We start from the raw sequence: 12451 nt of genomic DNA on the forward strand, positions 1-12451 counted from the left end.
TATCATAAAACAAATTATAAATTTGAAATATTAATAATATTCTGATTTTTTAATTTCATATATATTGACATTAAATAATTTCCCAGGGCTTATACTGTTACACCTTTATTTTACTTAAGTTGGGAACCCTGGAATAGTAGAGTTTTGCAAAGAAGTTGTCACCGAGGTGCTGGAGGGAAGTTAGGGACCTTTTCTACCGGCTTAGAATTCCCATAAATATACACTCCTCTCAGAAATTTTTAGTGAAAGAACAATAATGATTAAAATCATAGTCGATTAAAAATAATAAATTATATATATAAATGTACAGAAAAATCTGTAAAGAAAAGAATAATAAAAAAAATGGAAATTATAACAAATATTTTATTATTGGAACTTTTGGAGCGCTCTATGAGCCACAAGAATGAGTGGAATTCAAAAAATCCACTCATAAAATTAATCCTCAAAGAACGATCTTAAAGATTGTTCTGAGATAATTTTATGGGAAATCAAAAAATGAAAAGTTATTGAGCGAAAAGAAATTGTTGACAGAATTTTTACACTTTTTTGCTCATAACTTATTAAGCACGCGATTAAGTGCAAAAAGTATCATGAACAAAATTGTAGGCAAAGCAATTCGCCACAATTTATGTCTTTACGAATTTTTTGTGGGGACAATAGTTCGAGAGATATCGTCAAAAATAGCTTTTCACCCCTTTATTTAAGATGGCGGCCCGGGGACAAGGAGTGGAATCCCACAAACTTGGGGTTAAGCTTTCCTTCAATTCCCCCCCCCCTCCGCATCAAAAGGGTAAAAGGAAATTTTGTGCTCAGTAAGAGTACTAAAATTGTAACATTTTAATTGGCTAAGTATAACGGCCACTTATGATATTGAATTTTGTGTTTTTCGAACTTTTCTTTTATTACTATTATTATTATAACTATAAATGTTATACTACATATTTTTGAAGTACATATAAAGAACATTCCACTATTTTTATATTTACTAGATATACGAAAAAATATTTATCATTAAAAGTCACAAAATTGGCTATTTCCAAATATATATATCAATCATACTTGTTTTTGGAATTCTTTAACGTTGATTATAAAATGTTGAAATCGTTAAAATCAAGCTTGCAATATATACAAAATAACTGAGTTTGTTCAACAAGTTATTTTGTTAAGAGTATTAACACTCTATAAAACGATCCGTTTTACAGAACGAAAATGTTAGCAATATAATAAAACAAAAGAATGTACTGTTATAAATGTTTTAATTATGTTTTACAGTTTCCTTTTATTTTTAACAGATGTTATTATGTTTTTTAATTCTTTGTCAGTGATTCACAAGCTGCAGCAATCTACTCTCTCCGAGAAAATAATGTACTCGGGATAGCAAAGTAGGAAGCGTAAAATGTGAAACAATCCAAACGAATGGAACTCAATTTTCTGCGCTGGGTTGTTCGTTGACTATAGAATTAAAAAATTAAAATTTTATCTGAATTAATTCATATTCCTAATTCACATCGTAGATTTCATATTCATACAAATAATACATAAGTTGACTTTTTAAATACATTTTTTAGAGAGTACGCTATATTTGAAATGTCTTATTCCAAGATAACAATATTTTTTATGCGACACCGAATCCGTTTTCATGTTATGATTTGAAGTGATTAGTTTTCAGGTGTTGATTAATTATACAAAGGGTCAATATTATTTATAGACACGTTTAAATGCGATCTTAAAAGAATTTTTTAAGAACAAAATTTTTTTAATCACAACAATACGTCTGCGCATTCTTCCACTATTTTAGCCGAACCGCGTTACCTCATTCACCATATTCACCTGATTTGGCTCCTTCCAATCACTTTCTGTACCTTAAGAAACTTGCTTAATGGAAAGCAATTGCAGACAAACGAAGAGGTGATAGTAGATATAAACGCGTAAGATTATTTTTATTTGGTTTGAAAAAATTAAACTGGAATAAGTGGATTATGTTGAAAGAATGTTTTCCTGGTGTGTGTTCTAAATGGGAAAAATTCAATAAATTATCGTTTTTTCGGTTTTGGTTTACAGAGAGAATATTTATTTTTGTTTTTAAAAAATTGTATGTGCTGTCTCCAGAAGAATCTGTAGTCAAATATCATGTCCATGTTTGGAGTTATTGATTATTATTTTAGGAGTGCAAGAGTTGAATCTTTTGCCAAATTTTGTTTGAATGTGAGATAAAGATAAATTTCACTAGTGGTGATATTAGATTTAACATGATAGAACAATATTGGATCATCAGCATTCTGGTATAAGAATTCTCCGAAGAGTGATGCAAATTATTAAAAGCCTTTCAAGATAAACATTTTGAAGAATAAATGTATGAATACCTAGAGAAATGAGTAATAGCAAACCAAAATTTTATCGAAATTCAAAGTTTTTCAGCGAATATACATCACGTTTTTTTTAATTGCTATGATCAAATATTAATTGATAAATGTAAATATATTCCCCAATAATTACAGGAGAAGAACGATTATGGACGCAGTGATCCAAATCACAAAATTTATAAAATTTTAAAAAATCTCAACACATCTCTCGCCAAAAACATTTCATAAAGCCCTCAAAAAACGATTACAGAATCGTAAACTTCTAAAGATATTTTTGTTTTATGCAGTTTGAAGAGGAAGTGAATTTAGTTTATTAAGTTGTTATAGGTAATAAAATTAAAGAAAGTTAATTACAAATGTTATTTATAGAAAAATGCACTTGCACAGATAATCTTTTCTTCCTAGTAAAACTTCGAATAATTTAATCTTGAAATTCTGAGATTATAACTTTGCTAAATTAAAGAATCAGTTTTAATGCTTGAGAATTCGTAGTTTTTGGATTGTTGTATCATTACTACACGTATTTATCAAAATATTACATAAGTTTGAATGCATAAGATCTACTTTTGAATGAAGCAGTACCTAGTATATCAGAGAGGTAAATTTTATAGATAAACCAAACTTCGGTAGCGTGTATAAGGAAGTTCTGGTGTATCGGTAGGGACTCCAGTTATTTTTGCGATGACATCAGCCTAGCTTCAATTTTGAAGATGAAAGAAATAAAAACAGTAAAAAGGAAGCGAAGAAAGTAGTATAAGAGCTGTTTATGTCATTTCAACTTACTAAATGAATTGAACTTTGAACCAGAATCTCTGAATGGACGAGAGAATTTATCTCAAATCACATAACAACGCTTACCTCTATAAAAAAAGAGGAAAAGGTATAAGATATAGTATTTCTGCACACGAATTATTTTCTTGAAGATTCCCTGGAAGTGCCTTGAACAATAACGAAATTGTACCATAATTTAGTGCAGGGTACATTATCCGTAGATGCTTCAGACTTTCAGATTTTTCATATTTCTTATTTTCGTTTCTAACGTTGATTCTCAAATAATTGATTATTCTCACAGCTTTGTTCGCATATAGTTCAATTTTTCTCAATCTTTCTGTCTCTTTCTCTCTCCCCCACTAATTCTGGTATTCTTGGTTCTTGATTGGCAAGTGACATTTTTTTATGAATCTGATAGCGCAATTTTAGAGTATTGATTGGGCAAGTGGCAATATAGTGTGAGCAAAAAAACAACTGACCGAGACAAATTGTTGATCTTGCGCCGGTCGCATGCACAGATACAAAAAATTGTCTATTCCCAAAGAAGTTACTGGTAGACCTGTCCGGTAAATCGTAACCTGTATGTCAAATATAATATGATGTACGATACTTGATAAACAGACATTTTTGGTAATGGGAAATGAACTTGATTGGAATTATTTTTTATTAATTATTATTAATGTGTAGCTCGTGCCAAAATTATAGTTATTTACGTTATAAATCCGGAAAGTGATTTAGTACGGTACGAGATGAATGTTTATGGACGAGGCGACGAAGGAGCCAAATCAAGAATATTTAATGGAGTGGTCTTAAATAAAAAGTAAAACTATTTAAAATGAAATGTCATTTTTGACAATTTTACTGAGAAAATAGTTCCTTTGAATATTCTCTTATATTATTATTATTATTATTATTATTATTATTATTATTATTATTGAAGAAAAAGAAAAATTAACAGAAGTCACTAAGGTAACATTGTAAACAAATGCAGATATATTGAATTTTTGGAAATACAAAAAATATTTTCCGAAAGAATGGCTGGTTATTCAAATGAAATACTGACAGTTGTTTTTTAGAATCATTCTTTTTAAACCTCAAATTTTTAGTCAAAAACATCAAATAGCTCTGAATTATGGTCTAAATTCTCGATGGTCAAATCAATGATTATGGTTAATGAGAATGTAAACATTTCCAGTTATAATAAGTTAATAACTTTTTAAAAAAATCAAAGTGTAGACTACCAATAAAACCAGTCGGAGGTGCTAACAAAGGAAGAAGTTAAAACTTTTACAAGAGACGTCCCAAACAAAGACTATTCACTGGTGAAAGTTATCGAATTAATTGGCATTGCCGGAGGTTAGAGACATTTATAATTCAGAAATAGAAGATGTAGAGGTTACTGGTTCTCCGTTTGTGGTTCGTATTAATCACACAAAATCAAATGTTCGACGGGTTTTTACTGTAATCAACAGCAATGCCGTGCAATATTTGGATGTGTTCAAAAAATATAAAAATTTGCGAAAACACCTTTCACTTAAAGCACTTTTAGTAGGCTACAGACAAGGAAAATTCGTATGTCAAAGAGCTGGAATCCACACTGTTGGCGGGGCACATAAAAAACTAGCTGAATTCCCCAATCTTGAGCATTCAGAAAAGTTCACCGGACATCGCTTCAGAAAGACTTTGTCAACGCTGATGGCCAACACTGAAGCTGATATCAATGTTTTAAAACGGCATGGTCGAGTTCATCATTGGCTGAAAAATATGTGGAAGAATTGAGAGCAAAAATAAAATAGCAAGGATGATACAAGGGGGTGAAACTTTTGTACAAGTGTTAAACCAAAACCACACATCTTGCAGCATTATTGAAAATAAAAAAGTACACCCAGTAATTCCTACGATAAACGTTTCTGGTAAAAGTAATTGACCATTACTGTTCACATTCAAAAATTAGATTAAAAGTTTAGTTGTTATTGATGTTTTTATTTCTAATTATTTCAAACGGGATTGGGAGAATTTAAGAGTACTGTAGAGTACAAGGATACTGTAAATTGCCATTTTCCGGACTCAATTCAGTACTATAAAGTCGACTTTACAGTATAGTATGTAAAAAAGTAATTTTTCATGCAATGGATTGCCATTGATTTTGTTTCCAATATTACTATCTGAATTGTTCGTGGCTATAAAAATTATTTCCATTATTTCTACAAACCCGTAAAGGGTTGAACATTATCGATTTTAAATGAAATTGTAAGCAATAAACATCTTTAATTACAAATCAACAAAAAGGTATATAGTTTTATATCAAAAGCACCGCCAGGGTTTTTCAGTAACGTAGCTGTCTTAGTAGTACGAGTAGTCACTCAATTTTCAAAATATACCATCAGTACTAGATCATGTTCAATATATAAAAGATAAGGACATATAAATTAGTATTCTTGTTTTCCCTGCCCTTCTGTTTAATCATTACTATTCCTTGATGTCAATACTTCATTATTAAACGAGTTTAATTATTTGATCAGGAAAATATTATTTTATGTTTTATGATGTGACTCGATATACTTTCCTTCAATTACAATACACTTTTCCCAGAAAGGCTGGATTTTGAACAGTTCGTTATATTTTTTTGCGAATTTACACATTCAATTGATCCAAAAGATAACAAAAATATTTTGCCGTTTATTTTTCTACTATTGTGGAGTTAATCCACAAGAAAAATTCTTAAAGCTTTGAAGCCGAAGTATATTATCGTTCTAAAACACTCCATATGTTTTTGAGAAAATCAACTACAGATGTGTTTTTTCCGATGTTAGCGATTACCACATCCATTTAAAACTGATATTTTTCTAAACCAACACTTCTCACAAAGCCTAACGAGATATCTACGGCTTCTACTAATATCTTTCAGTTAATCGACGATCTTGCATAACCATATCCTGTATTTTTGCTTTGTTTTCTAACTGTTTGGGCGTCCTTTACGTAGATCGTCTTCAAAATTTGTATGAACACTTAAATGTAGCAGTACATAATGTAATTGATATAATTTTAATCATCGTTAATCGATTTGATTTGATGCAACACCTCTCAAAACTAAGAATATTCAAAGGAAGTTTTTCCATTTTCCAAATGAGAATAAAGGAATGTCAGTACAGATATACATGGAACTTTACAAGTGTTAATAAGGACTTAATACAAATTTAGAAAACCAAAAGGATGACCCTAATACTTCTCAATAATCTCTTATTGAAAGATACAGTAGCCCTTTATATAAAGAAAGTACATGCTTGTCTCTTATTTTATTCTCTTCAAGATAACTCTATAGAATTGAAATAGCTTATGAATGAATGAAATATTTCATAAAACTTGTATTGTTTTTGGTAAGTCAATTAGGCAATTTACTACTGAACACACTGTTTACGCTACAACACTCACATTTACACAGTCTGATGCACATTTCGAAGTTATCATCTTCAAGAGGTAAACTCATCACCAAAAATATTATATGGGTATGAAATAATTGATTGACAAAGAGTTTCATTAATTATTGGATATAACTCTTATTGTTTATTTGAGATGAACAATTCAAAGATCACTATAAATCGAATGCTTCTTACTACACTAACTTTTCAAAAATATTTTCACTATGAGTAAAACTGATGATAATAATCAAATCAATTGAAAATAATACATACATTTGTTACCGATATAAATTAACACTCTCCTCTTTTAACGGTTGAGATCAACTTATTTAGAAGCTTTTACGTTACGCAAAGTGAAAACTGGTGAAAATAGTTTATGGCGAGAAAAAAAAGGAGTTTTCACTATTTCCTGACTACAAGCATCTCCACTCAATGTTCACATTGCAAAGCGAAGGAAGTGGCATATTCCAAACTATGAAAACATTTCCTAGAATGAGGAAACAATTAAGTTTATAACTATTCGAATATTTATTCATGCTCTTAAAACAAATTTTAACTTCAATTAATATCTTATCTAATACGTTGTTAGCTCTCCTTGAAAATATATATGGCGAAGTTACTTTCCGCGTAAAAATGGAAACTAACAATGTTTGTTCAATTGACTTATTTCACCATTTGTCACAGTCTAGCTCAAAAAATCATCGCTTTTTTGTTGTCTATCATATTTACCTATTCAATCAATTAATCATTCACTTTTCTTAATGTCAAATCTCTTTGAAAACTTATTTAAGCGATTGAAGGTGTCGGCACATAAATAATTAATGGAATTCCTCTATCACAGGAACCCTGGATTCATAAGGAAATGAGAATCTTTAAAGAAATAGTAAACAAACATAAAAATATTTTCCATAGCTTTTCAGAGTGACCGAAGACCGGCTTGTTCACCAATATGTCACTGCGATCCATTAAAATCAGCTATTTGTATGTGGCAATCGCAGTGATTGAAACCTTTTTTTGAGTCAAAGACCAGACTCGTAATGAGCTCTGCGTACTTTCTTTATGACCAAAGGAAAGTCTCACCTAGTGAGTCAGAAACAACAACAATGAAAGACACTCCATTCTTCTCGAGTACCTTCCAAGTGCCCGAAGCAAAATTCGACAACGTAAATGATCTTACCATGGGCTATCAGAGGAAAGACTAATGTGAAATTGGCTTCTCCTTTGATTCGGTGATGCTGTAAGTAGGCTATACCGATGGTGTTGCACTTCTGAATGACGACAAATAAAAATACAAGAAACTCTTAATCCTATCGTGAATGGTGCACGTTCATATTCTTGAGTATTGAGACAAAAAAGAGAAAATTCTTCATGAGAGTTCCCTTGCTCTTTAAGACAAAGTTAAGCTTCTCTAAATTGTAATACATTTTGTGGTGATAACTAAATTTATTATTTATATTTTATTATTACACAAAACTTAATTTAAGCTATTTTATGGAATGTAGTAATCTAATGAGTTGATTGTTTTTATGATTATCTAGTTGATATATTTTTAAGTAAAATGAATAGTTAAATCTCTAAACATAATTTAAAATATGTCCATGAATATGTTTTTACAACTTACAATTACAAAGACGAGCGTTATATTTGAAACCACGATGTTTGTTAATTATAATTAATAGCTCTATTGCAAATAGACCTTGTACGATTATTGTCTTGTCATGACTACTAATACTCCTTAACATATGAAATAACAAATATTTATATACATCATAAGTTCGTGTTTACTACAAAATGTGAACTATCGTCTTATTAAACATAATAACTTTTATTTAGTAAGTAAATAGTTCAAAGGAAAAGTGGAATAATTATTATAAACGTTGCCTGCGAATTCTACGATTATCTCGTGACTTATGACGTTCAAGATCTAAGATATACATAGACGTACCAAAATTTTGATTCAAAAATTTTCTGTGCCTTCTACATATCTTCTATAAAAGATAATAGATATTATCTCGTGGAAAATATTGCTTATATTACAATAACATGTGCTGCACAGATGGAATTAGTTTAAAAATGGAAATACTTCTTGTTATTTAGTTAAATTTGTCAGGAGCTAAATAGAAATTCCGTGACCTCTTCTATCCATTTTTTTTCATTTCATACTTCTCTCTCCTTGCTATCTGTTTTCATTTCCAGTAGGTTTTGGCTCCATCTATGCTATTTTATCTATCAGGCCTATCCATTGATTTCTCTGTCTTTTTAATTTTTTCTTTGGTTTACTAGCTCAGTATTCCATATTCCTGTACTATTATCGGTCATTGCGTTATAATTTCTCTTATTTATTAATTTTTGATTCTGTTCCATTATGTATTTCTTACAATTTTACTCAAATTCTTCATTTCAATTGCTGCCGCAGCTTTAGTTTCGAGATTTCTTTGAATTACTTAAGTGTCTGTTGAATATGTTTGAATAAGTGAAGTTATTCTTATATTATGTAATTCTTTGTTTTATATAGTCTTGATTATTTTTCTTCTTTCTTTCCTTTGAAATCTTTAATACCCAATCACTGTTTTGAATTTATTCAATAGAAATACATAAGTATGTATGTATTTCTCTGTTCTCATTTTGTATAGAAAATATATTGAAAAATCTGAAGGTACTGAAATTCAGATTATTTCTGTAGAATTATGAAAATTAAAATATCCAAAACCAACACTTCACAAAACGGCCTGTTTTAAAGATCCATATATGTATTTTTCCATATTTTTCCATTTAAAATTCCAAAATAAAAGTTATATATTGAAATGACACATATCCACACATCCTACACGAGCAAAAAATTCAATTTCCCCAAAACATAATGAGCAGGTGTTTTTCTTTTGAACTTGCTTTTCTCAATAAAAAGTTATTCTTTGAAAAGTATCCGGAAATAGACCAAAACTGCAGCTTATCATTTTTTAAATCCTCAAACTAGAATAATTTCAACAATATGATGCTTCTGCTCACAATTATAGTAGAGTGAGACGTTATCTAGATCATGGTTCCGATGAAAAGAAAGGTTGAAAATACGGGAGAAAACGAGTATCAAACCTGACAAGACAACAACTAGGTTAACTCAAAGACCTTGGAGAAATTGGGATCACACATACACTTAGAGCAAGATGCAATGTTTATTAGAGAATAGGCAAACGAATTGAATTTATAAATAAAATTTAAATCAATTTCCTTCAAAGTACTGCTCTTACTTAGTAACGTACTTATACCAACGTTGTATCCATGATTGAAGATATTTCTAGAAGACCTTCTTTCAAATAGCTTTCATTTGTTCTGTTAATATGTGTTTTTATATTAAGGTGAAAGAGAGCAGACAGAAAGACTTTAAGCGACCAAAAATTCGCGAATTGATTGGAGAAGAAAACCTTTGGCCCATTTTTAAGGACTTTTTCGGCACATCGCTTCTCAAACTTTCCAGTACCAGCTTGTGAAGTTCGGAGTTCACAGTTACTCCGCTTGGATCACAAAAATATTGATCCTAAACTTCTGTTGGTTGTAGTGTTCGGGAAATACGAACCTTGGTAGCTGATTCCACAGGTTTGCACTTCTCCAATGAAACGAGTCCCGATAAGTTCTGGGCGTCTGAAGACAAACTCGGTGTTCATGAGCCACGTCTGCCCGTTGAGTAGGTCTTAACAAAAACTGCTCTAGGCAACAACTCGGGGGATCCTTTGCTGTGGTAGTAACGGTAAAACAGAGTCAGGTCGGACCTTTCTTCTATGCTTTAAGTCGTTCAAGTTTTTGGTCAGCCTATAAGTCGAACCGCTCTCTCCTGTGAGATTAGCTTCTTTGACCATCCAACAAAACGTTGATGTGTTGATCAAGATTCATGTTTACCTTTTCCCTATAGACGCTATAAGTAGACCGGTTGGATTAAGTAAACTAACAACGGATTCAAAATTGCCACTGCTTTTTTTAATACATATGGATATGAGACTGAAATAGATGTAACGTGATTAATTGCTGCTATGAATATTCATTTATTGTAGTTTTGACCATACATCAATTTCAAATTCAATATGAAGATTAAAGACGATTGTTTTATGCTAGATATCCAGACCCAGATATATCGGTAGTTAGCTATGATTATACACACAATGAATGTTACAATATGATATCTTGGATTATTAAATAAAAAATTTATATTTCATATTTGATATGCTACAATATTCCCTATATATACAAACCTCAAAGTTCCGCAGTTCTATTGATTGACATTTTGTTTTTTTTGTTTCAGATTGTTTGCAGAAACATGTAAATTACAAGAAAATCAAATAATTACATAAACGGTGAGTACCAAATAACCATCAGTGTTACTTGAGGGCGAGGCTAACAAAGCGTGAAAGCTATTTTTTAAAATTATTAGCTTTGTCATACGGTATAGTGACAAATGATTTTTCAACATGGAAGTATATGAATATCTTCTTAATTTGTTTTTTGCTCAACTGCCTAAATGTTTATCTGTAGAAATTTTCAATTTAGCATGCGTAACCTAATACATAAACATGTACAATAATTTTATTTCCATTAGGAAAGATATTTCAAAATCCACAGGAGAATCAGAATAAACATCGATACTCGTTGATTTATACAAGGTGTCCCACAACGAGTTAAAACTGTCTGTATATGGCAGAATACTTATAGTAAGAATATGAAAATTTCTACATTTGGATATGATCTTTTTAACCAAAATATTTTCAAGGATTGCCACCGGAAGTCGACTGTAACTTTGTTATTTTGAATAGAACACCCTGTATATTGATAAATTTTTGGAATTTTCGTAAAATTTTAGTACACTTTTGTCTAAAAACTTTTTTCAAAAAATTCATACTTTGTATGAGCTATTGATTTTTTTGTAAAAAATTTGACCGTTGCAGACCCTTATAAACTATTTTTTTACGAGGATACCTTTAAAGATATCAAAATTGTTTGGATACGGTTGTTTTTAGCAAGGTCAGACGTATTTGAATCTATGCTGAAAATTTTTCATTTTATACAGGCTGTGTATAAAAAGTGTTTAAAGTTTAACTTCATAGATATAAAATTTCTTTATTTTTTTAAATAGAACCTTTCTTTCTATTTTAATATATTCAGGGGAAAAAAATTAAGCAAATTCATGTATTCTTACCTATACCTAAACCTTACCGTTATCCAGATAATAAATGTTTTCTGTAAATTTTTAGAGATGCAGGTGTGGTCTAAATTTTATTTATTAGTTATTAAATTGAGAACCAGCGTTTTTAACGATTTTCTTCGAAAGTATCAACAATTGACTGATGAAAGTTAAAAAACTTGTTAAAAAATACAATAAAAATTTAAAATCTCAAATATCTCGGAATGAATAAATGTTGGAATAGGATTAGTATATACAATTGGATTTGATTTTTTCACAGACCTTGACAAGATAAAGAAAAGTACTTTTTTTTCTTAGTATATCAACGGGTCAAAAAAAAATTTGGACTACACCTGCATCTCTAAAAATTTACAGAAAACATTTAATATCTGAGAAATTATAGAAAATTATATATGAATTTGCCTTATTTTTAACTCCTGAATGCATTTAAATAGACAAAACCAGATGGTTCTACTTAAAAAAATAAAGAAATTTGATATTTATGAAGTCAAACTTTCAACCCGTTTTATACACACCCTATATAAAATAAAAAATTTTTAAACATAGTGTCAAATACGACTGACCTTTATAAAAGCAACCCAATGGAAACCATTTTCATATCTTCAAGGGTATCTTCGTAAAAAAATCATTTATAAGGATCAGCAACGGTCAAATTTTTTACAAAAAAATTAACCTAAAAAGTATGCATTTTTGGAAAAAAGTTTTTTGAC

The 12451-nt window shown here is 30.1% G+C and overlaps 1 protein-coding gene across 1 annotated transcript in view; it reads left to right on the top strand.

Moving 5' to 3' along the window:
* Positions 1-12451, top strand: part of LOC130891304 (uncharacterized) — a 169731-nt gene that overhangs the window by 73700 nt on the left and 83580 nt on the right. Inside the window, exon 2 of the mRNA XM_057795942.1 lies at positions 10845-10896. The gene's annotated coding sequence lies outside the window, so the exon portion shown is untranslated. The remainder of the gene's footprint in view (positions 1-10844; positions 10897-12451) is intronic.

Source organism: Diorhabda carinulata, chromosome 3, assembly GCF_026250575.1.
Source record: "Diorhabda carinulata isolate Delta chromosome 3, icDioCari1.1, whole genome shotgun sequence".
Taxonomy (NCBI): Eukaryota; Metazoa; Arthropoda; class Insecta; order Coleoptera; family Chrysomelidae; genus Diorhabda; species Diorhabda carinulata.